This window comes from Microcaecilia unicolor, chromosome 10 (genome assembly GCF_901765095.1).
Source record: "Microcaecilia unicolor chromosome 10, aMicUni1.1, whole genome shotgun sequence".
Classification (NCBI taxonomy): domain Eukaryota; kingdom Metazoa; phylum Chordata; class Amphibia; order Gymnophiona; family Siphonopidae; genus Microcaecilia; species Microcaecilia unicolor.
In genome coordinates this window covers 219,248,643-219,271,371 of record NC_044040.1, presented here as the reverse complement: position 1 = coordinate 219,271,371, position 22,729 = coordinate 219,248,643, and the positions used below count along the sequence as shown (strand labels likewise).

Below are 22,729 nucleotides of genomic sequence, written 5' to 3'. Positions count from 1 at the left end.
TTGGAGAACCCACTGATCGGAGGTTATGAGAGGCCACCTTTGGTGAAAAGCTTTCAACCTCCCCCCGACTGGCAGGTCGCCCGGCACTGACACTTGGATGTCGGCTATGCTCTGCTGGAGCCAGTCAAAAGCTCGCCCCTTGCTTTTGCTGGGGAGCCGCGGGGCCTTGCTGAGGCGCACGCTGCTGACGAGAGCGAGCGCGCTGGGGCTTAGCCTGGGCCGCAGGCTGTCGGGAAGGAGGATTGTACCTACGCTTGCCAGAAGTATAGGGAACAGTCTTCCTTCCCCCGAAAAATCGTCTACCTGTAGAGGTAGAAGCTGAAGGCTGCCGGCGGGCGAATTTGTCGAATGCGGTGTCCCGCTGGTGGAGAGACTCTACCACCTGTTCGACTTTTTCGCCAAAATGTTATCCGCACGGCAAGGCGAGTCCGCAATCCGCTGCTGGATTCTATTCTCCAGGTCGGCGGCACGCAGCCATGAGAGCCTGCGCATCACCACACCTTGAGCAGCGGCCCTGGACGCAACATCAAAAGTGTCATAAACTCCTCTGGCCAGGAATTTTCTGCACGCCTTCAGCTGCCTGACCACCTCCTGAAAAGGCTTGGCTTGCTCAGGGGGAAGAGCATCAACCAAGCCCGCCAACTGCCGCACATTGTTCCGCATGTGGATGCTCGTGTAGAGCTGGTAAGACTGGATCTTGGACACGAGCATAGAGGAATGGTAGGCCTTCCTCCCAAAGGAGTCTAAGGTTCTAGAGTCTTTGCCCGGGGGCGCCGAAGCATGCTCTCTAGAACTCTTAGCCTTCTTTAGGGCCAGATCCACAACTCCAGAGTCGTGAGGCAACTGGGTGCGCATCAGCTCTGGGTCCCCATGGATCCGGTACTGGGACTCGATCTTCTTGGGGATGTGGGGATTAGTTAGAGGTTTCGTCCAGTTCGCAAGCAATGTCTTTTTTAGGACATGATGCAAGGGAACAGTGGACGCTTCCTTAGGTGGAGAAGGATAGTCCAGGAGCTCAAACATTTCAGCCCTGGGCTCGTCCTCCACAACCACCGGGAAGGGGATGGCCGTAGACATCTCCCGGACAAAGGAAGCAAAAGACAGACTCTCAGGAGGAGAAAGCTGTCTTTCAGGAGAGGGAGTGGGATCAGAAGGAAGACCCTCAGACTCCTCGTCAGAGAAATATCTGGGATCTTCTTCTTCTTCCCACGAGGCCTCACCCTCGGTGTCAGACACAAGTTCACGGACCTGCGTCTGCAACCGGGCCCGGCTCGACTCCGTGGAGCCACGTCCACGATGGGGGCGTCGAGAGGTAGACTCCCTCGCCCGCATCGGCGAAGCTCCCTCCGCCGACGTAGTCGGGGAGCCCTCCTGGGAGGTAGCCGCAGTCGGCACCGCACGCGGTACCGACGTCGGGGACCTCACCCCGGGCGATGGGCCAGCCGGCGCCACGCTCGACGGTACCGGAGGCGCAAGCACCGCCGGTACCGGAGGGGTAGGGCGCAACAGCTCCCCCAGAATCTCTGGGAGAACGGCCCGGAGGCTCTCGTTCAGAGCGGCTGCAGAGAAAGGCATGGAGGTCGATGCAGGCGTCGACGTCAGTACCTGTTCCGGGCGTGGAGGCTGTTCCGGGCTGTCCAGAGCGGAGCGCATCGACACCTCCTGAACAGAGGGTGAGCGGTCCTCTCGGTGCCGATGCCTGCTGGGTGCCGACTCCCTCGGCGACCCAGAGCTCTCGGTGCCGACGCGGGGAGGGGACCGGTGTCGATGCTTCTTCGACTTCTTCCGAAGCATGTCACCGGAGCTCCCCGGCACCGACGAGGAGGACGTCGAATCCACCCGTCGCTTCCTCGGGGCCGAGACCGAAGAGGGTCGATCTCGGGGGGGCTGTACCGCAGGAGCCCTCAGGGTAGGAGGAGACCCACCCGAGGGCTCACCGCCACCAGCAGGGGAATGGACAGCCCTCACCTGCACTCCACCCGATGCACCACCGTCCGACGACATCAGCAGACGAGGTCCTGGTACCACCGACGTCGATGCAGCTATCCGATGTCTCGGCGCCGATGCAGAGGCCCGATGCCTCGATGCACTCGATGCAAGGGCGGCCGAGGAAGATGGTCTGGACGCTGACGACGTCGATGCACTCGAAGATCCCGGTGCCGATGCCGACGAAGAGCCCGAGAACAACACGTTCCACTGGGCTAGTCTCGCTACCTGAGTCCGCCTTTGAAGCAGGGAACACAGACTGCAGTTCTGAGGGCGGTGCTCAGCCCCCAGACACTGAAGACACGACGAGTGTCGATCAGTGAGCGAGATAACCCGGGCGCACTGGGTGCACTTCTTGAAGCCGCTGGAAGGCTTCGATGTCATGGGCGGAAAAATCACGCCGGCGAAATCAAAAGCCGAAATGGCGAAAATTGAAGCACCAAAATTTAGAGGGAGAAAAATCTCGACCGAGGCCAAAAAGAGGCCTACCCCGACGACGAAAGAAAACTTACCGGGGCAAAAAGCTGGAAGTACGGGGAGGATTGACACGAAACCCGGTGGAGGGTTTCCGGAGCACTTCCCGACTTTAGAAAAGCTTTTCCGAAGAAAAAAACACGCTCAAAAAACAATTTGGACGCGCGAGGTCAACTTTCCGGGGCCCGACACGGCGAAACACGACCGTACCGAGTGCGGACAAAAGAAGACTGGCCGGCTCGAGCCGGTTTCGGGCGGGAAGACGGCCGCGCATGCGCGGTGCGCGCGGGCGCGCGAGGGCTAGCAAAGGACTTTGCTAGTGAAGTTTCCGATTGGAGGGGCTGCCGTGGACGTCACCCATCAGTGAGAACAAGCAGCCTGCTTGTCCTCGGAGAAAATCTAGATACACTACATTAACCTGCTCACCTTTTATCCATGTTTAATCACGCCTTCAAAGAAATTAAGCAAATTGGTAAGGCAAGACTTACCTTGGCTGAAACCCATGCTGACCGTCCCATTAAACCATGTTTTGTTTATGTGTTCCTTAATTTTATTCTTTTTGCCCAGCACCGTCAGGCTTACTGGTCTGTAATTACCTGGATCACCCCTGGAACCCTTTTTAAAAATCAGCATCACATTGGCTACCCTCCAATCTTCAAGTATTATGGACGATTTTAACTACAGGTTACATATTACTAATAACAGATCAGCAATTTCATGCTCGAGTTCTTTTGAGTATCCTTGGATGTATGCCACCCAGACCAGGTGATTTACTACTCTTGTCAACTTGGCTCAGTATATCTTCCAGGTTCACCGAGATTTCTTTCGGTACCGCTGCATCACCACCCGTTTGGCTCACTACATCTTCCAGGTTCACTGAGATTTTTCACTACCTCTGCATCATCACCTTGAAATCCATTTTCAGTACAGGCAGATCTCTTACAACTTCTTCCGTAAAGCAAAGAATTCATTCAGTTTCTCCACTATGGCCTTGAACTTCCCCGAGTGCCCCATTGCTCCTTCATGATCTTAACAGTCCCACGGATTCCCTCACAGGCTTTCTGCTTCTGATGTACTTGGGAAAAAAAAGTTACTGTGAGTTTTAGCCTCTGAGGCAAGTTTCTCTTTTTATTCTCTTTTAGCTTTCTTTATTAATGCTTTGCAGATGACTTACCATTGCTTACGTTGTTTCTTATTTTCTTCAATTGGGTCCTTTTTCCATTCTTTGAATGACTATCTTTTGGCTGTAGCAGCTTTTTTTTTTTTTTTTTTAAACACTTCGCCTTTTAACCATGCTGGCTGTCGTTTTCTCTTCTTTCCACCTTTACAAATACGTAGAATGCATCTGGTCTGGGCTTCCAAGATGGTATTTTTGAATAACATCCATGTGATGTCCTAACCTTAGCAGCCGATCCTTTCAGCTTCTTTTTAACCATTTTCCTCATTTTATTATAGTCGCCCTTTCAAAATTAAATGCAGCTACAGTAGATTTCCTTTGTGGGTTCACCCATAGTAGCTGAAATTTTATCGGGTTAGGATCACTGTTTCCCAGGGGACCCAACACTGCCACCTCTCACACTATACCCAGCATGTCACCAAGGACCAGATCCAAAATGGCTCCTCCTCTTGCCAAGGTTGTTACCGTTAACTGCTGCTCTAGTAGCATTTCCAAAGTGCTCCCATTCCATGTTCAAGATAAAAAGAGAGTTCTGGAGTCTGTGTGTGAATGAGAGAATGATACAAGGAGAAAGAATAAAATTTCTTAGAAACTAGGAAGCATTCTGGGGAAGGTGGGAGCTTACTGCAAAAAGGATAGGTTCTACATTAACCACAGTATAACTAGGCTGTTGGTGCTAATTTCTATTTATTAGCTTTTAAAAGGTTAAATATAAGATATTTCAGTCCAACCAACAACAAAAAAAGTGACTAGCTCTAAGAGGACAGAATCTTCTTTGCCAGGTCAGGATAGTATCTACAAAGATGTAACGTCAAAATATGAAAAATACATTTGGGGGAGGTGTTTGAGAAACAAAGGTAGAGGCAAAATAATATAATTTTATGGTATATAAAAGCAATAGGAAACCCACATCTTAAAAATATTTTGACTTGACAATGAGCCAAGCCTTCAAAAAAAAGTGAAGTCACAGAGGCTATTAGAGCCAAAAGAACATTCTTCAAAGAATGGAAAGGATCCAAATGAAGAAAATATAAAGCAATATTAGCTCTGTCAACCAATATGCAAAAGCATTAATAAAAGGCTAAAAGAATATAAAGAAAAACTTACTGTGGAGACAAACTCATAGTAACACCTTTTTCAGGTACATCAGAAGCAGAAATCCTGCGATGGAATCTGTGGGACTATTAGATCATGAAGGAGCGCAAAAAAAAAAAAAAAGGGGAGGGGGCACTCAGTGAGGACAAGGCCATAGCAGAGACTGAATGAATTCTTTGCTTTGATCTTAGAAGAAAATGTAAGAACTACCTGTACCATTTGGGGACAATGAAGGACCTGAAAAATCTGTAAACTGGAAGTATCAAGTCAAAACAAGTTGAGAGAGTGATAAATCACCTGAACCGGATGGCATACACCCTAGCGTATTGAAAGAACTCAAACATGAAATTGCTGATCTGCTGTTAGTGATCTGTAACCTGTCGTTAAAATCATCCGCAGTACCTGAAGATTGGAGGGTGGCCAAAATAATGCCAAATTTTTAAAAAAAGTGTTCCAGGGGTGATCCAGGAAATTACAGACCGGTAAGCCCTACTTCAATGTTGGGCAAAATAGTGGAAACTATTATAAAGAATAAAATTATAGAACACAGAGAAACATGGTTTAATGGAATGAATCAGCATGGGTTCAGCCAAGCCTTGCCTCACCAATATGCTTCATTTCTTTGAAGGTATGAACAAACATGTGGATAAAGGTGAGCCAGTTGATGTAGTGTTTCTAGATTTTCAGAAAGCTTTTGACAAAGTTCCTTATGAGACTCCTGAGAAAGTTAGAGATATGGGACAGGAAGCGATGTCCTTCTGTGGATTAGGAATTGGTTACTGTACAGAAAACAGTCAAATCTCAGTGGAGGATGGTGAATAGTTGAATGCAGCAGGGATCTGTACTATTTAACATATAGTTTTGATTTCTAGATCATTCATAAAAGTGAGGTTATTAAATTTGCAGAGGACACAAAACTATTCAAAGACATCAAAATACATGCAGACTGTGAAAAATTGCAGGAAGACCTCAGGAAGCTGAAATGCTGGGCATCCAAAAAGGCAGAAGAAATATATGTGGACAACTACAAAGTGATGAACATTGGGAAGAATACTACAAATCATAGTTACCTGATGCTAAGGTTCACTGTGTGAATTAGCACCCAAAAAGAAGGTCTAGGTGTAAATCTTCTGCCCAGTGTGTGGTGGTGCCGGCGGCAGTCAAAAAAGCCAACAGGTTGCTAGGATTTATTAGAAAAGGGATGGTAAATAAAACCAAGACTATTATAATACCTCTGTATCACTCCATGGTGCGACCTCACCTTGAGTATTGTGTTCAATTCTGGACGCTGTATCTCAAAAGAAATAAAGCGGAATTAGAAAAGGTTCAAAGAAGAATGACCAAAATAAAGGGGATGAACTCCTCCCATATGAGGAAAGGCTAGAGAGGTTAAGGCTCTTCACCTTGGAAAAGAGACGGCTGAGGGGGGGATATGACCGAGGTCTACAAAATTTTGGAGTTGTGTAGAACGGGTAAAAGTGAATCTATTTTGCAATCTTTTAAGGAGGAAACGTTTTTCATTCAAAGATTAGCTAAGCTTGAACTTGCTGCTGGAAGATGTGGTAACAGTGGTTAGCTTATCTGGGTTTTAAAAGGTTTGGACAAGTTCCTGGAAGAAAAAAGTTAAATTGTCTTGAGATGGAAATGGGGGAAGCCATTTCTTGGGTTTCTGCCAGGTGATTGGCCTCTGCTGTAAGCAGGATACTGGGCTAGATGATCATTGGTCTGACCCAGTATGGCTATTCTTATGCACTTAGGATCAAAATTGCAAAGGAACCACAACGATTTAGAAGAGAATGCACAGCAGAGCAGAAAGACAAGAACTGAATCCTTCACTGTAATACCCAAAAGGGAAGCACTTGGCAATATGAGTGACCACTAACTTTAGCCTAAAAGAACCAAGAATCCTTGTGGTAAGGAGTATTTATTTATGTATTGCATTTGTATCCCACATTTTCCCACCTATTTGCAGGCTCAATGTGGCTTACATTGTTCCGTCATGGCGATCGTGATGTTTCACACTCTTTGTAGACTTACACCCTATTCTGGGCTACCCAAAGCTGATGTGGAAAACATCCTTATGATTGTGTGAATATCAAATTGTCCTCAGCCAGGTGCTATCGTGACTTGAGGGCATTACATATAAAAACACTAGATATAGCTGTGTAGGGACCTAGCCAGTCAGTGCCACCTTGGAGAGACCATCTGCTGCAAACCAGGCCTGCTGTTGCAGACATCAATACTCATCCCATCACCATCGCTGGAGAAGACTGCATTACCATCTGCAGGTTTACGGTCAAGGTCTGATCACATCACATTCAAGTATAGGTAGCTGTTATTAAAATCAGGAATTGAAGTGTGCGTTACACCAAGTGACACTGGGCTTATCTGTGCTCATCTGTATTATTTATTTATTGCATTTGTACCCCACATTTTCCCACCTATCTGCAGGCTCAATGTGGCTTACATAGTACCGTGAGGTGTTACCACCTCCGGTGATGAAACAAATACAGAGTAATGTTAAAGAAAATGAAATACATGTGTTACAGACACATTAGAGCAACGAGAGAGGACGAGTTATATAAATGTTCGTTGCAAGTTTGGTTTCGTTGTGTTGCAGAATTCAGGCACTTAAGTTGGGTCAGTAGGGTATGCCTTTTCGAACAGATCGGTCTTTAGTGATTTCCGGAAGTTGAGATGGTCGTGCATTGTCTTTATGGCTTTTGGCAATGCATTCCATAGTTGCGTGCTTACATAGGAGAAGCTGGATCCATAAATCGATTTCTATTCGAGTCCTTTGCAGCTAGGGTGGTGAAGATTTAGGTATGTTCGTGATGTTCCGAGTGTGTTTCTGGTTGGCAGGTCTATGAAGTCAATCATATAACCTGGGGCTTCGCCATAAATAATCTTCTGGACTAGGGTGCAGAGAGTTAGGGAAAAAGATCTTGAGAATCCCTACCTTCATTGCTGCTTAGTGTTGTCTACTGCTCTGCTAAATAAACCATGCACTCTATGGAAGTCTAATGGTCCATATTGTTTGTCCATTAAATAAAGGAGTGAGTTTAGGACCAGTAATCACATGTTTACCCTCTAGACCAGATGTGGGAAACCATGGCCCTCTAGGGTCACAACTCAATCAGGTCTTCAAGATTGCCACAACAAATACACATAAGATATACAAGTACTGCTTCAACTGTATAAAATATTATGCATATTGAGGAACGCTTGAAAATCTAAATGGGTTGTGGCCCTTGAGAACTGTGGCTGTCCATCCCTGCTCTAGACTTGGTACATTTTGTGCCATCATATTTCCCTCACAATTCCCTATTTAAAAGGAAAAAGAAAGCTTAGTGAACAGGTCCTTAATGCATTAATGCAGGTGACTGGCAGAAACAAACAGTAGACAGCATCCTCCTCACCCAGTCTCCCTCTCTTCCCTAATTATTTCACTCCTATTCCACTGCAGAAAAAAAAAAACACAGAAGAAGTGGAAACTAAAGCCAATATCCCACAGGAGTCGCAGGAAGAGAAAAGGAGTGGGAACAGGATCAGGCTCTTGAAAACAGACCAAAGATGTTGATTACGAATAACATATTTTAATAAAGGATGACAACACGGTCCCATATTTCGACACTAGAACTGCCTTCTTCAGGAGTCTTGGTAAACATGTCTAACAATCCTTATCTTCAAACAAGAATCTTTGAAAAGTGAAATGTGGTGGTTTTCATAAAGAGCTTTGATGGGTTTTGCAAATGCTGTCGCTTCTCGAAGACGCCTGATGAACATGGTATGTGTTGAGTCATCCTTTGTTATTCATAATCAGCATCTTCGGTCTGTAAAGAGCCTGATCCTGTTCCACCACCATCTCCCTCCTCAGCTGGTCATTACCCAATAGAGAATGACACTGGAACAAAGTTCATCCCTGTCCACTCTCTGTAGTTCTGTCTGTCCCCATCTGCAGAAGCCTCAAAACACATGATTTTATATGTACTTATTTTTATTAAGTATAAAAAGGAACAATGTTCTGTGCAACTTTTATAAATCAGAAATAGGAAATAAGTAGCAACCCCCCACCACCAACAACCTCACCCTCCAACCTTCCAACCCTAAACAATAGTTGGCTTCTACCAACAAGGAACCATAATTCACCCTGTTAATGTCCAGGGGTACAAAATAAAGCCTGCCCTGTACACCCTAGCAGGGGAGAAATATGCCCTACAAAGCACTGTTATGAATAAGTTATCAACAATCTCAGGATTCAGTCTAGCGCTGTCTTCTACAGTCCTCCCTGCAACAGAAAAGTTCTTCTAGCTGCTAGTAGTAGGAATGCACAGCATCCCCTGTGCAAAGTTTGCCAGTTGTGGCCAGCACTTTCCCCCAAAAATGAAGATACCACTGTCTGCATCAAACATAAATAACTGTGCAATTCGTTAACAGCCATCAAAATAGAGAATGACACAGGGACAAAGTTTGTCCCCCCATCCCCACAGGCTCTGTCCTTGCCCCCACGGTTAGCGCGGATCCCCGTTTCATTCTCTATTACCCAGAAGCCAGTCAGTCACCTCCCCAGCCCAGCAATGGAGGGAAAACATCCACATGATTCAGTTCTATACTTCAAAAAGCCAGCTGCATCTCCTCCCACCTTCCAGTTGCTTAGCCAGTCACTGCACAACTTACTATTAAGACCAGCTCCTTGCTTTCAGCCTGATGCTGACCTGCCACTGCTGTCTTATCTTTGCACTGCACCACTCTGCAAGTTAGCACAGAACGGATCATACTTAACACCACAATTATCAGTACGAGAGCTCCTGTAAAGCATAGTCTCTCGGCTCAGAGATTAGAACTATTAGTGTCTCTTATCAAGGGCCTTCCAAGTGTGGACATTGTTCAGTAGGCAAACACTGTGTTTTCAACGATCCAGAGAGTCATGAAGCTGTTATTCTTCTGACACTTTGGTCTAAATGAAGAGAGAGGACATGAAAGATTGTGTCTGGGTAGCTCCTTTCTCCCCTCCTGTTTTCCCTCCCTGCTACCCCTCTTTCCCCACTCTCCCATTTCTCTTTCCTTTCTTCTCCCTTCCTTTGTTCCCAGCATGCTTTCTGCTACTCCTATCACTTAAAATTTTTTTAAAGGTTTTAACCACATTTGATTTTACACTAACTCCTTATGGAGTAAAGGAGTTAATATTTATATCACCATCACACACTGTATATTTCAACATTCTTTGATGCAAATCCATTGTCCTCAGTGGCACAGAACTTTATTTCCCTTTTGTATCTTCATTGTTCACATTCCCCTTACACTCTTGTATCTCTTGTGCTAATTGAGTGCCAGTGCTCAGCGATGCTGGAGATTAATCATTTATCTTTACGCATTCATACCACTTTTATTTATTTATTTATTTTTTTAAACTTAGTGAAAGTAAATCGTAGTGTCTGGTTATGGAGACTTTCATTTGACACAACCCTATGTCCTCAATCAATCAAGATTCTAGTTTTAAAATCAGTTTGTTTTGGCGCTTTTCCCTTTATAAACACCAGCACATAACACTCAACCATTTGTCTGGATCTTTTGTATTTTCCTAGTGATGGCCTAGTTTATTTTTTTGTTACATTTGTACCCCGCGCTTTCCCACTCATGGCAGGCTCAATGCGGCTTACATGGGGCAATGGAGGGTTAAGTGACTTGCCCAGAGTCACAAGGAGCTGCCTGTGCCTGAAGTGGGAATCAAACTCAGTTCCTCAGTTCCCCAGGACCAAAGTCCACCACCCTAACCACTAGGCCACTCCTCCACTCCACTTAAATTGTAATCCATACCTATCCTTAGTTCGTATATAGCTGAATATAAATTCTGTTGTATTGTACTGTGTTGTATATTCTAGGTATGTTTTGCCTCACAGGAGGTGATTTTTTTCCTTACAACACATGAACATATTTTTTCTTTAAAGTATATGGCTATGCTTTTATAGATTGCAGAATGTACATATATTTTTAAAAGCAACAATATTCTATGCTATTAACCTCAAGGATTAGCAGTGGCTTTCCCCAGGTCTACCAGCTATATTAACAGCTTTTACCACTTGCTCTGGCAATATGACCAGTGATAACATTTTTTCCTGTTTGTTTTAAAATGTGCCACCGATTTCATTCACATTAACCCATTTCACTCTATTCAGGATTTTATCTCCCGTCAGCCATCTCTTCTCAAACTGAAGAGCCCTAACCTCTTTATGCCTTTCCTCACAAGAGATATTCCAGCCCCTTAATCATTTTGGTCACACTTCTCTGTACCTTTTCCAGTTGCACTCTCTGTGGTAATGTTTAGATGGGGAAAAAACTAGCATGAAATCTTTTTATTGGGAACAATGATCTGCAATAATTTTAAGCACATGGAAGATGGGCCGCTACAAACAGCCCTACTACTACTACTATTTAGCATTTCTATAGCGCTACAAGGCGTACGCAGCGCTGCACAAACATAGAAGACAGTCCCTGCTCAAAGAGCTTACAATCTAATAGACAAAAAATAAAGTCAGCAAATCAAATCAATTAATGTATACAGGAAGGAGGAGAGGAGAGTAGGTGGAGGCGAGTGGTTACGAGCCCAAGTGCCTGACTGTGCGGAGACATGGGATTGCGCATAGCTTGTTATACAAAAATTATACTAAATACCCAAATTACATGCACATATATCCTGGACAAATATTGGTACTGCATGTACACAATAGAACTGAAGCACACCTACAGATGTGGCAATGTACGTCCAAGACATAGCTGCTACTAGGGCACTTTCCCAGGTTACTGCACACTGTTGTGCACAGTCGATTTTCATATTATATGGATCCCGCATTAAGGAGTAACATTTTTTGCATTGCAGGCATGCACTAAAAGGTAAGGAAGTTAAGTTTCCCCTTCAGTGTCTCTTGCGCCTCTTTGTCCTTTAGGATGCTACTCCCCTCCTCCTCTCTGCCACAGTTACCACTCTTAGCAACTCTATCCTTCAAGTGCATCCCAAACATAGGCTGAGTTGGTGCCTATAACCCAGGCTCAACCAAACCGGGAAACCCAGAACAGGAGCCAAGCAGCAGACAAGACAAGGAGTTTGTAAGAGACGGTCCATCTGCCTGCTGGCGATAGAAAATACCGACTGCCCAGGGAGTACACAATCCTATAAAAGATTTCAGTGCACTCTCTACCTGCTTGCTATGATTATTTGTATGTGCTTGGGAATATCCTGACAAGCAGCCAGAACAGTGGCTGCCTCTCCCAAAGACATACACCTTTCTAAACAAAGGGTAGTCCTTCCCAGCTACGTATGGGAGATGGGGAGGAAGGGGGGAGGGACCCGGAGACATCCGAGTTTGACACCCCCAGAGGCTGTAAAAGAAAGAAAGGAAAAGAAGTCCCTACCTGACCAGCGTCTAACAGAGAATTCCTAGGCACAGAAGAAGAGGTAGCAATATTGTTCTTATTATAAACCTCTAAAAGAGAAAGAGACTAATGGGCTCACTTCCTACCTGCTGGGAGACTGAGAAAATACTGAGGCTAGGGTCACATGGCCAGGGCTCTCATTGGCTCTCTAGTCTCAGTCTCCACCTGCTGGTAGGCGTGCACAACCCATCAGTCCAATCCTGGTCCGGTCCGGAGGGACGCTAAGGAATTGTATGTGCTTGGGAATATCCTGACAAGCAGTCAGAACACATGAGCCAATCTACAAGAAGGTGGAATAGTAGCAGTAAATTCAGAGACAATGCCAGACCTCTGCCATATACGGTACTGTGCAACAGCCTCATTTTCAGTACTGTTAATACCAAAGCAGTGTTAATAAGAAGCCTGAACATCAAAATCCCCTGCCTCTAAAAAGGTCAACTTTTTTTTTTTTTTTTTTAAACTTATAACCAAACCCTGAAGAACCAACTCTACAGAACCTGAAGGAGGAAACAAGCATCCCCCCTCCTCCGAGGCACTTAAATGTCTCTCCCTTCATAAACACAGAAAAGAACCAAACCAGGAGTAGGATGGCCATCTGGATTGATCTGTCAGGTCTAATGGAAAGAAAATTAACAGGAAAGCACTAGTATTAACTTCCACAGCATCCCTGCAGATCAATCCAAAGACTTGTAGGATGTAGCAAAGCAGCCCTCAAATAGGGAGAGACACAGAAATCCCAGCAGATGAGACCACTATCCCAAAGGCTGCATCCCAATGAGACAGAATATCCAGTCTGTAGTGCTTCAAAAACATTTGAACAGAGGACCATGTGGCAGAGCAACAAATCTCATCAATAGTAACCCGCTTGCGACACCATGAAGGAAGCTGCTTGTGCCCTAGTGGAATACACCTTCAGAAGCAGTGGAGGAGACTTACCCACCAGCAAGGATGACAAAGCAACGGCCTCCTTCAGCCATCTAGCAACGGTAACCTTACAGGGTTGGTCTCCTTTTCGGTGCCCAGCAAATAAGACAAAAAGATGAGCTGACCACTGAAAGTCATTGGTGACCTCCAAGCACTTGATAAGAATCCTCCACACATTCAGACATAAATATTGCCATACTGGGACAGTGACACTCCATCAAGCCCACCATCCTGTTTTCAACAGTGGCCAGGACAGGTCACAAGTACCTGGCAAGATCCCAACACAGTACAACATATTTTATGGTGCTTATCCTAGAAATAAGCAGTGGATTTTCCCCAAGTCCATGGAGTTTTCCTTTAGGAAGCCATCCAAGCCTTTTTTAAACCACGCTAAGCTAGCTGCTTTTCCCACAAAGGAATCTGAGTTTAAATACACGTTCAGTGAAGAAATAATACATTTAAAGTGAATCAAAGAAAATATCTTGTAGCTTCATTGCGTACCACCCAGTCCTAGTATTTTTGGCAAGAGTAAACAAGCAATTCACATCTACCCGTTCCACTCCACTCAGTATTTTATATAACTTATCACATCTCCTCTCAGCTGTCTCTTCTCCAAGCTGAAGAGCCCTAGCCACTTTAGCCTTTCCTTATAGGGAAGTCATCCCATCCCCTTTATCATTTGTCACCCTTCTCTGTACCTTTTCTAATTCCACTATATCTTTTTTGAGATGCAGTGACCAGAATTGCACACAATATTTGAGGTACGGTCGCACCATGGAGCGATATAAAGGCATAACATCCTCATTTTTGTTTTCCATTCTGTTCCTAATACCACCTAGCATTTTTATTTGCTTTCTTAGCTGCCACAGCACACTGAACAGAATCATCGATGACGGCTATATCCCTTTCCTAGTCGATGACTAATGTGGAACCTTACATTACGTAGTTATAATTTGGGTTCCTCTTTCCCACAAGCATCACTTTGCACTTGCTCACATTAAACGTCATCTGCCATTTAGATGCCCAGTTTCCCCAGTCTCATAAGGTCTTCTTGTAATTTTTCACAATCCTCTTGCAATTTAACAACTTTGAATAACTGTGTCGGCAGCAAATTTAATTATCTTACTAGTTACTCCCATCTGTAGTAGACAGACCTAAGCAAGGAATCACTTACACCAGGCTAACTTACTCCACCTTCTGGAGTTAGAGAAATACTGGGGAATTCCAGGCTGCACCAGTCCTTATACCAGTGATGCCACTGAAAGTTCAGCATCTCTACCTCCATCTGCTGGTAAGGTGACCCAACCCATTGGTCAGGACTGGTCTGGCAAGATGCTAGAGTTAGCAAACCAACATGAAAGCAAACAAGCTTAACTCCAAAAGGATGAGAATATTTAGAAACAGTTCAAATTGGCAACCAGTTCTCCGACAGGTTGCAAAGCACAATAAAAATGAAGTCCTAGCAAGCATGCAGGTAGTGGACGCTCTGCTCCTTTGGGTAAGTGCAACAAGGGGGGTTGGGCTGCACAGACTAGGAAGCCATGGAGATCCAGGCAGCTAGATATTTTGTTAACAGCCACAGTGTTATGAGTTGGTCTCTACACTATTGCATGATTCTGGGTGAGAGATGCTGGGGGAAGGGGAGCCATCCTAAGAAGATCCAACTATACAGATAGAAATATAAACTTCCTCAGAATTATAGCAATGAATAACTTGGCAGTCTTGATGTACTGGTGTTTTGTTTCTCTCTGACTATCCTGTCACCTAGTGTAATTTATCTATTTCCCTCTCACCCAATTTTTCTAGCACTCTGTCCCCCTTCCAAATCTCCCAATATTTTACTCTTACCTCAAAAATAGGACTTATTAATTTCCATCAGATACAACGACTTAATTTTAGGCATCAAGAGTTTACTAGCTTGGATGCTTCTGGCAGCCAAGTATGATCCAATTTTAAAAATACTGTATATGCAACTCTAACTGGCTCAATTTTAGGGCTTCCTCTCCAGACTCAAGGCACACAACAGCTATCAAATGAAAACTAAAGAAAGATACAGCAAGTCAACTGATTAACCAAAAAGTTTAATTAGTGTTCTTTCATAGCAACAAGTTAGGTTTTATAGACAAGTGCTGTTTTTTGTGTGTGTGTGGGGGGGGGAGGGGGTTCAAAGCGCATGAAAACAGACGCGTCACTTAAAAATAAGTCATTTTAATACTCTTCCCTTCTAGTTTTCTAAGAGCATTCTTGCTAGGAGATGTACTGTTGAGTTTGTGCCATAAAAGCAGTACGTCATTTTATTGTGAGGGCTCCTCAGGGTTTTGATTAGCAGTGGTGGTTAGTTTCCTCCTGTAAAACATCTATGAAGAGATTCATTAGAGTTTTAGATGTCATTAAGAAGTTAATATAGTAAGCTTCCCTCCCATTAACCCAGCTATTTCACATTTGATTTTCCTGCCCTAACCTCATCTAGTGCAAGATGGTAAATTAATGTAGAAAAATAAAATTTGGATATGCAAAATGCACACAAGCAACTAAATATTAGATTGCTTCTGAATGTAGAAAAAGACTAAGCTTTTTTTTTTTTTCTCAATTCATTGTACACCAGTTCAAGGCAGGCATAGAGATGCAGCATTGGAGTAGAGCATTCCCCCCAACCCCAAGAATGTCCCAACTGGTCCAAGTAGATGCTACCAGACCTTAGCCCCCCCCCCCAACTGACACTGGTTGTCAAAGTAACCCCACCCATGGATCTTTAGAAGTCTGGGAAGCAGGAGCAATGCCTGCTCACTCCTACTTCAATACCACTCTGCACCTAGCTCCACACAGTGCATCTCCCCTGGCAGTGAAGAAAGGAAGGAACCCCCTTTCAGTACTGCCATGAACCAATCCCCACAGACATTTTCGTAGAAGAGATTTTACTCCTCTGTAGGCAAAACAGCTTCATCTTTAACCACAATGTCAACTTGAAGCCACCATTAGAAAAGAGATTTTTACTGCACTTGCATTAATGGTGCACCAGCTTCAGCACATAGCTCTAGTGCAGTGGAACAAATAGTGGTTTTGTATTTGTAATGGTTTTATTGTTTGGATGATAAATCAACGTGCAAGTCAAATTGTAAGTATTATCTGGCCCTGATGGCTAGTAGCATCATTAATTACATGAGTGTCGCACAGACCTGGATAATACAAGAAACTTCCCAACATATTCTGAGTAAAAATGCTTCAGCCAAGGCTGGATGTCTGTTCCCCACCCTGATGACATGAGGAGGATATTAAGGAGTGTCTTAGGGAAAGAAAGAAAGGTTCCCCTGCATTTGCATTTTGAGCTCATTCCAGCCCAACCTCCAACTTCTTTAAGGCCCTGTTGGGATTATGACAGTAGCTCAGGCCGAACACGACTCCCCCCACCCATATGATCTCTCACAGCAAAGACCCCTCCGAACGCAGACCCATAACGACCCCCACCCCACCCCCCTCAAAGGATCAGAACCACAGCCTCCCGCATAATAACCCAGAAGCCCCGGCCCGAACCCTGCCAGGACTCCCCCAGAGACAAGCAAACGAGACCCCCCCAGCCAGGACGAAGCAAAGGCCCCCCCGCAACGCACAAGTAACGGGCAGCGCCCTCGCTCACCAACACCTCCAAAATGTCCGCCGGGCAAAGCAGCAGCAGCAGAGCCACCTCCGCCTCCCTCCGCTCCCTTTCTCCGCAGTGTGACGTCAGCGCGCCAGACGTGGCCACCAGCGTCACGCCCCCTCCGCCGGAAGCAGCTGGACGGGGCCGCGGGCGACGTACGACGAACGCGTTGACGTAACGTTTGCATCATCACAGGCCGGGGAAACCCTTTCGGGTGTGTATGAGACTAAGGCAGCCTTGGTTGGTTGGTTTGGTGGAGGATCTAATCTAGCTCATGTGTCTTCAAACGTAACAGTCATACAGAACCGATATACTCATATCACCCCTCTCCTCAGGTCACTTCACTGGCTTCCAATCAGATACCGCATTCAGTTCAAGCTTCTCCTTCTTACCTACAAATGCACTCAGTCTGCTGCCCCTCACTACCTCTCTACCCTCATCTCCCCTGTTTTAATTTCCCCCTCTTGGACCTCTTTCTGACTCCAGATCACACGGGGGACTAAAGATACCTATTTCACATACCAGGTTCTGTATGGTTTCTCCAACTTCCATTGTCACCCAATCACAAGGAGGTCTGCTCTGGGTTTGCATTAGGGGCTGTAATCGAATTCTAATTCCCATAACTACTGCTTTCTGTCTTCCTGGATCTAGGTATACTCTGGGCCATTTATGTTCCCAGATAATGCCTATTAAAATTCTGTCTAAGTTTCTCCAGAGACTGAGTGTATGTGATCTGCCTTGTAAACTAAATGTAAGGTAAAGAGAAGATAGAATAAAGACAGAGATAGATTTGAATAAATAGATACATTTTATTTCTTACCCAAAGACAAGTCTTCAAGTTGGTACAAGTACAGACATCAGACTTTAATCAGGTACATTCAGCAGAGAGATTCTGAGTACAACCGGACAGAGCTTCGCCCTCTGAGAAAACTCCCAGTTAAGGCACATTTTCCCCTCTTTTATACACAACCTCTCCATAGAAGTCAATGGTGGGAAACCTAGCTCTCAATTTCTGAGATGATACGTTCCCACGCGGGCTTATCAGTATGTTTTGGGAACAAGTTCTTTTTTCACATCTCATTTCTGAGACACCTGTTCCCTGTTGCAATAGTTTTCACATACTTTTCACACCATCTTAAGAACTCTGTAATAGGCTCCATTTTGTTCATCTTAAGAACTATGTAATAGGCTCCATTTTGTTCATCTGAGCCATCCCTTTTGTTTTTGTTTTCCCCAGTACAGGAGCTGAATTTGAATTAAAAATTGTACCAATTTGTAGCAGGACTCATTATTCAGAACCGCTTTTTACAGATTCTCAAATATTAAATCATGTACTTGTTATTTGGCCTAGTCAGTACTTCTTCAGTTATTTTAGCTGTTAAAGGTATGTAAATTGACCCATCACTATTCCAGTGGATGGATCCCAAGCGGGGACACATATTAACTTACAGGAAAAGCAAGTCCTTGCGCAGCCAGTCATAGATTTTTAAACCTGGCTGGTATTTTTACAGCCTGGGTCCTAAAATCTGGCCTTCCCACCCTTCCGGTGGGCATCCAGTGAGGGTCTCTTGCTGTACTATAATTATACATTCCCCACTTGTCACCCCCTCTGAGGAGGGGTGACACAAAGCTCGTCAAGCTCGTCATCATCCATTCCAGAAGGTGGCAAGCTATCAAACGAGAGGGGGAGTTTTGCTCTTATGGATTGCTAGCAGATATTATGCCAGACAGAAAACTTCATTCTTAGGTGGTATATTTCTGGGCATATGGAATTCCCTTTATATTACCCAACCCCTTGGGCCTTAATCTTGATGTTACCCCTCTTGAGGCGTACTCAAACCTGTAGTGATAGAGGTTTTATGAATGGGACAAAACCATGAGTTCATCTACAAACTCTCATGAAGTATAGGTCATACTAATACTTTCAGGTCTTTCTATGACTTCTATTGTATCTGTTGCATAGTACATAGGGAGATAATCTAATGTATGTATCTCAGTGGTCTTGGGAAGGAATAGTGGTTTTGATTAAGCATTGTTATGGGCTCAAGAAATATATGGTTAGTACTCTGATTGCAGGCTGTTTTAGGTTGTAGGAATTCAGAATCCTTAAACAAGTATGAGGTTGTCTTATACAGCAAAAAGGGTCAATCCTAGGAAAATTTATATTAACAAAGGTCATGCATGGATTTTGACATATGCATAATGACCTGGAAGTATGGGAAGCAATTTATATACTCATTACCCCACTTGGAGCTTAGTCAAACCTACAAAAAGACATGCAACGTAAGTAAGCCTACACCAGAGTTAAACAATTGCATAACTGGTTGATACTCGTATCTGAGCAATATCAACTTCCATTCAAATTACATAAACAGAAATAACAGGGAAATTCTTAGAAAAACAATTAGAACAATAAAGAACAATAAAGAAAATAATAGAAAAATAAAAATAAAACCTTTTCAATATCTAGACAGGATTACTGCTAAAATAAAACAAAATATGAATCTATAATGTCCATAAACAGCAACAGTAGTTCTCAAATTAAGTATCAGTTCTAAAGTCTCTTTCATCGATCATGGTTGAGGCGGTGGAAGCGCTGAAGAATCTGGACGGAGATCTAACAGGGCTGGGTTTTCAGGCTGGCCTGCTGAAGGAAGGAAGTTGCCGGTCTTAAGATGGTTAGGCTTGTAACATCTGGTTCTGCGGCTGAGTAAACACGTATATCGGTCACATGGACCCGAAACTTGTGGTGTACAAATTGGGATTTTTTTCATTGGTAGGGGTCAGAGCTTCAAATTAATTCAACCTAAAATTAAATCTAAAAAAAACAATTGGAATTGGAATAATTTGCATAATAAAAATTGGAATTGGAATAATTTGCATAATATATCCCCACTTCTGGCTTGCATAATGTGCAAGACTAATTGGTAATTTTTACAAAGACATGATCAAATAACAATAGTAAAGTATATGGAACAAAAGAAAAGTTTACAAAATAACAATTAAATTTTAGAGATGATGGTAAATGTCAATTATTGATGTATGGAGGGCAATGTGTTGTAATCTCAATCGCCAATAGATATGGAATCTTCACCTACGATGACTACCATTCACCAAGGGTTGAGCCCTCAGCTTCAGGAGGCCAGTAGGACTTACGAGCTAGATGATTCAGAAGGAAAGGTAGAGGCCAAAGCTTCTTGCAACTCCAGTAAGTGGAGAGCCTGTCTCTTTCGCTCGTGGACCAATTGATGCATCTGTTGAAACTCACGCTCAACAATGTCTCGTATCTCACGCCGGGTAATGTTGGGGTCTGTGCATCTGTCTTTTAATTTAGCGATTCTTTGCTGCAACATAGCCTTCAGATCAGATACATTATTGGGTAGTTCTTCTTTGCTAGCAGTCGTCTCCTCGGTGAGGGACGTCAACGGAATTCCTGTATCCATCTGAGGAAAGGCAAAACTTAAACAGACCAGTAGTGCAATTTATGTGGTTAAGTTATTGAAAGAAGTCAGAATGCTAGGGGCCAGGAAAGAGGCTTGGTAAGAAACAAAGCTTCGAAAATGAAAAATTATAAAAAATCCCCCCCAAAAAAATAAAATATATAAAAATAAAAATAAAACAAAATATTATACATCTGAATTGCAGCAAGGCGTATTCAGACGGCAATGCAAGAAAAAGGTTCCTCGAAAAAGACAAATGGAAGAAAAACATTAAAAAGTGCAGCCACTTGATTGACCTTCACATAGAGTTTAAGTAACCCTTTTCAGTCAGTCAAAGAAGTAGAGAGAAGCATATCGCTTTAAGACAAAGCCACCATGTGGTAAGAGTTAGTTGAAGCAAGGTGTTAGTTAAATACACAAAGCATAAATTCCAGGACCGCTGCACACAAATAGTTTATACCAGTTTTTCTCACAATCACTCACAGTGAAAGACAGAGAGATAGAAAGAGCAATAGTTGGCATTCCAGGGGTTATTGTGATAACCTGTTTTAAATAGAAAGGAATCAGAAAGTGGAATGCATAATTTTCCTTATTTATGTCTGAAAGCTTTACCAATTCTCAATTCAAGAATACTACAAAATCTATGATCAGCGCAAAATGTTCCCCCAAATGGCCAGTTCAAGGGAATATTTCTCGCATTTATTCCATAAAACGGATAATGGTTATTAAATATTGCTTCTTTCTTAGACAAGGAAATAATGAAAAGCTTTCAGATATCACACATACCATAGAGAGATTTCAAAAATGAAGGCTTTATATTCATGAAAAAACTAAAGAAGTGATTGTCACATCAATTTAAACAGCGTAACAGTTAAAGCAGAAAACATTTTAACAATGAGCAATACACAGCTTTTATTTAAAAGGGATCCCGTATAGAGAAAAATGGCATAAATAAGTCAGTTAAGGTTTATATAAAAAAACATAAAATGAACATCCTCTGGGGATCGCTTATCCCTGCAGTTGATAAGAACTCCCCAGGGAAGGTATGCATAGAAACAAATAAATAACTTGCTGACTCAGTTAGGTCATTTGTATGGTACCATAAATATACACATGCAATTAAACCAAGAGAAATATAAAATAAAAACATGTCACCTGTAATAGAAACAGAAACATCACACCAACACATATACAGATAAATGGTTTCTGGATACCAAATGAGGAGCTGAGTAGTATGAGTGACTGAGAGCAACAAAATCAAATCGGGTTTGGGGTAACGCCTAGTCATTATGGGGTGGGTAATATTGATCCCTAAATCTGTGGTCACTGCGGACGGTGTTGATCCGGGTTCCATAAAGGGAATGACTGCCGTTCAGGGGGATTTTGACGGACCTGCGATTTTCTAAATCTATATGGCTGTGTCTGAAGACATTCAGCAGCATAATGACCATATTGTTGGCAGCGATAACAGAGCACATCAGGATAGCGATCAGGGCTAGGCCGGGAACGGTAGTCTCGTTGTCGCCTAGTATCCTCAAGAGGGCCCCTTGGGGGACCTCGTTGGGGTAGAGAGCGACGACCCCGTTCTTCTGGGTAATCAATTCTACGGTCTGGGCGGTAGGGCCGATTTCGGCCATTATTGTCATAGCGTTGGTCAGCATACATAACAATAACAGGGGGAGAAGTGTCAGGAGTATTGGTATCAGGGTCAGAGCTCCTAGAGGCTCTTTTCTCTTTGAGATCTTCAGTCTGCAGCACTTCCAAGTTAGTGTGTATTGTCTTACGATGTTGGGCTTCATCTTGCTTGCTTTTAATAAGCCGTCTGCAATGATGAAGGATGTGTTCACGAATTTTAGGCCATTTTTCCAGGTGGAGACCCACGGTGTTCTCCAACTTAAGTTTAATTTCTGAAGGTAAGGTTCCCTTCAGTAAATGGTAGAATACTGGGAGGGCATTATCAGAGTCAAATTTTTCCTCTGTTTCTTCCTTATATAGGTCTTGGAGTCTGAGTAAATAAGCCTCAATAGGCTCTGAATCCATTTCCCATCTTTGGGAAGTGATAACTGAAAAGTCTTTAAGGGTTGGATACATGGTCCGGATTTCCTGAAATATTTTTGTCTGAATTTCAGTCAAAGGGTTACCATCATATTGGGTATCTGTAACAAATTTTGCATAGCCCGATTGAGTGAATATGTCAGTGACACTAGCGTGTGGGGTTCTGCCCAGGAGCGCTTTCATATCGCCGACTGACAGAGTGGTCCCCAGGGTTATGTCTTGTAATTTCTTCAACCATCGATTACCTCCCTGTGCAATATCCGGGAGCTGTAGTATAAGGCTATTCAATTCAACCGCTGAAAGTGGAGTATATTCCGTATGAGGGACACCTCCGGACATTTTATTCAACAGGGGAAAAAGTTTTATTTTCTCCAATGGTTTCGTGGCGGTTGGGGGAAACTGATTCTCATACTTTTTCCAAACCTGAAAGCCCTGGATTAGATAAAGTGTTGTTTTCTGATCCCAATGAGGGTCAGGGTGATCATAAATGAGGTCTCTCACTAATGAGAG

At 43.8% G+C, this 22,729-nt stretch overlaps 1 protein-coding gene across 3 annotated transcripts in view; it reads right to left on the bottom strand.

Annotated features, from left to right (window-relative positions):
* Positions 1-16,813, bottom strand: part of AP2M1 (adaptor related protein complex 2 subunit mu 1) — a 73,206-nt gene extending 56,393 nt beyond the window's left edge. The window contains exon 1 of one of the 3 annotated variants that reach the window (XM_030216824.1): positions 16,722-16,813. The gene's annotated coding sequence lies outside the window, so the exon portion shown is untranslated. The other 2 variants (XM_030216826.1, XM_030216825.1) reach the window with 2 other exon arrangements.
* Positions 16,814-22,729: the final 5,916 nt, after the last annotated feature.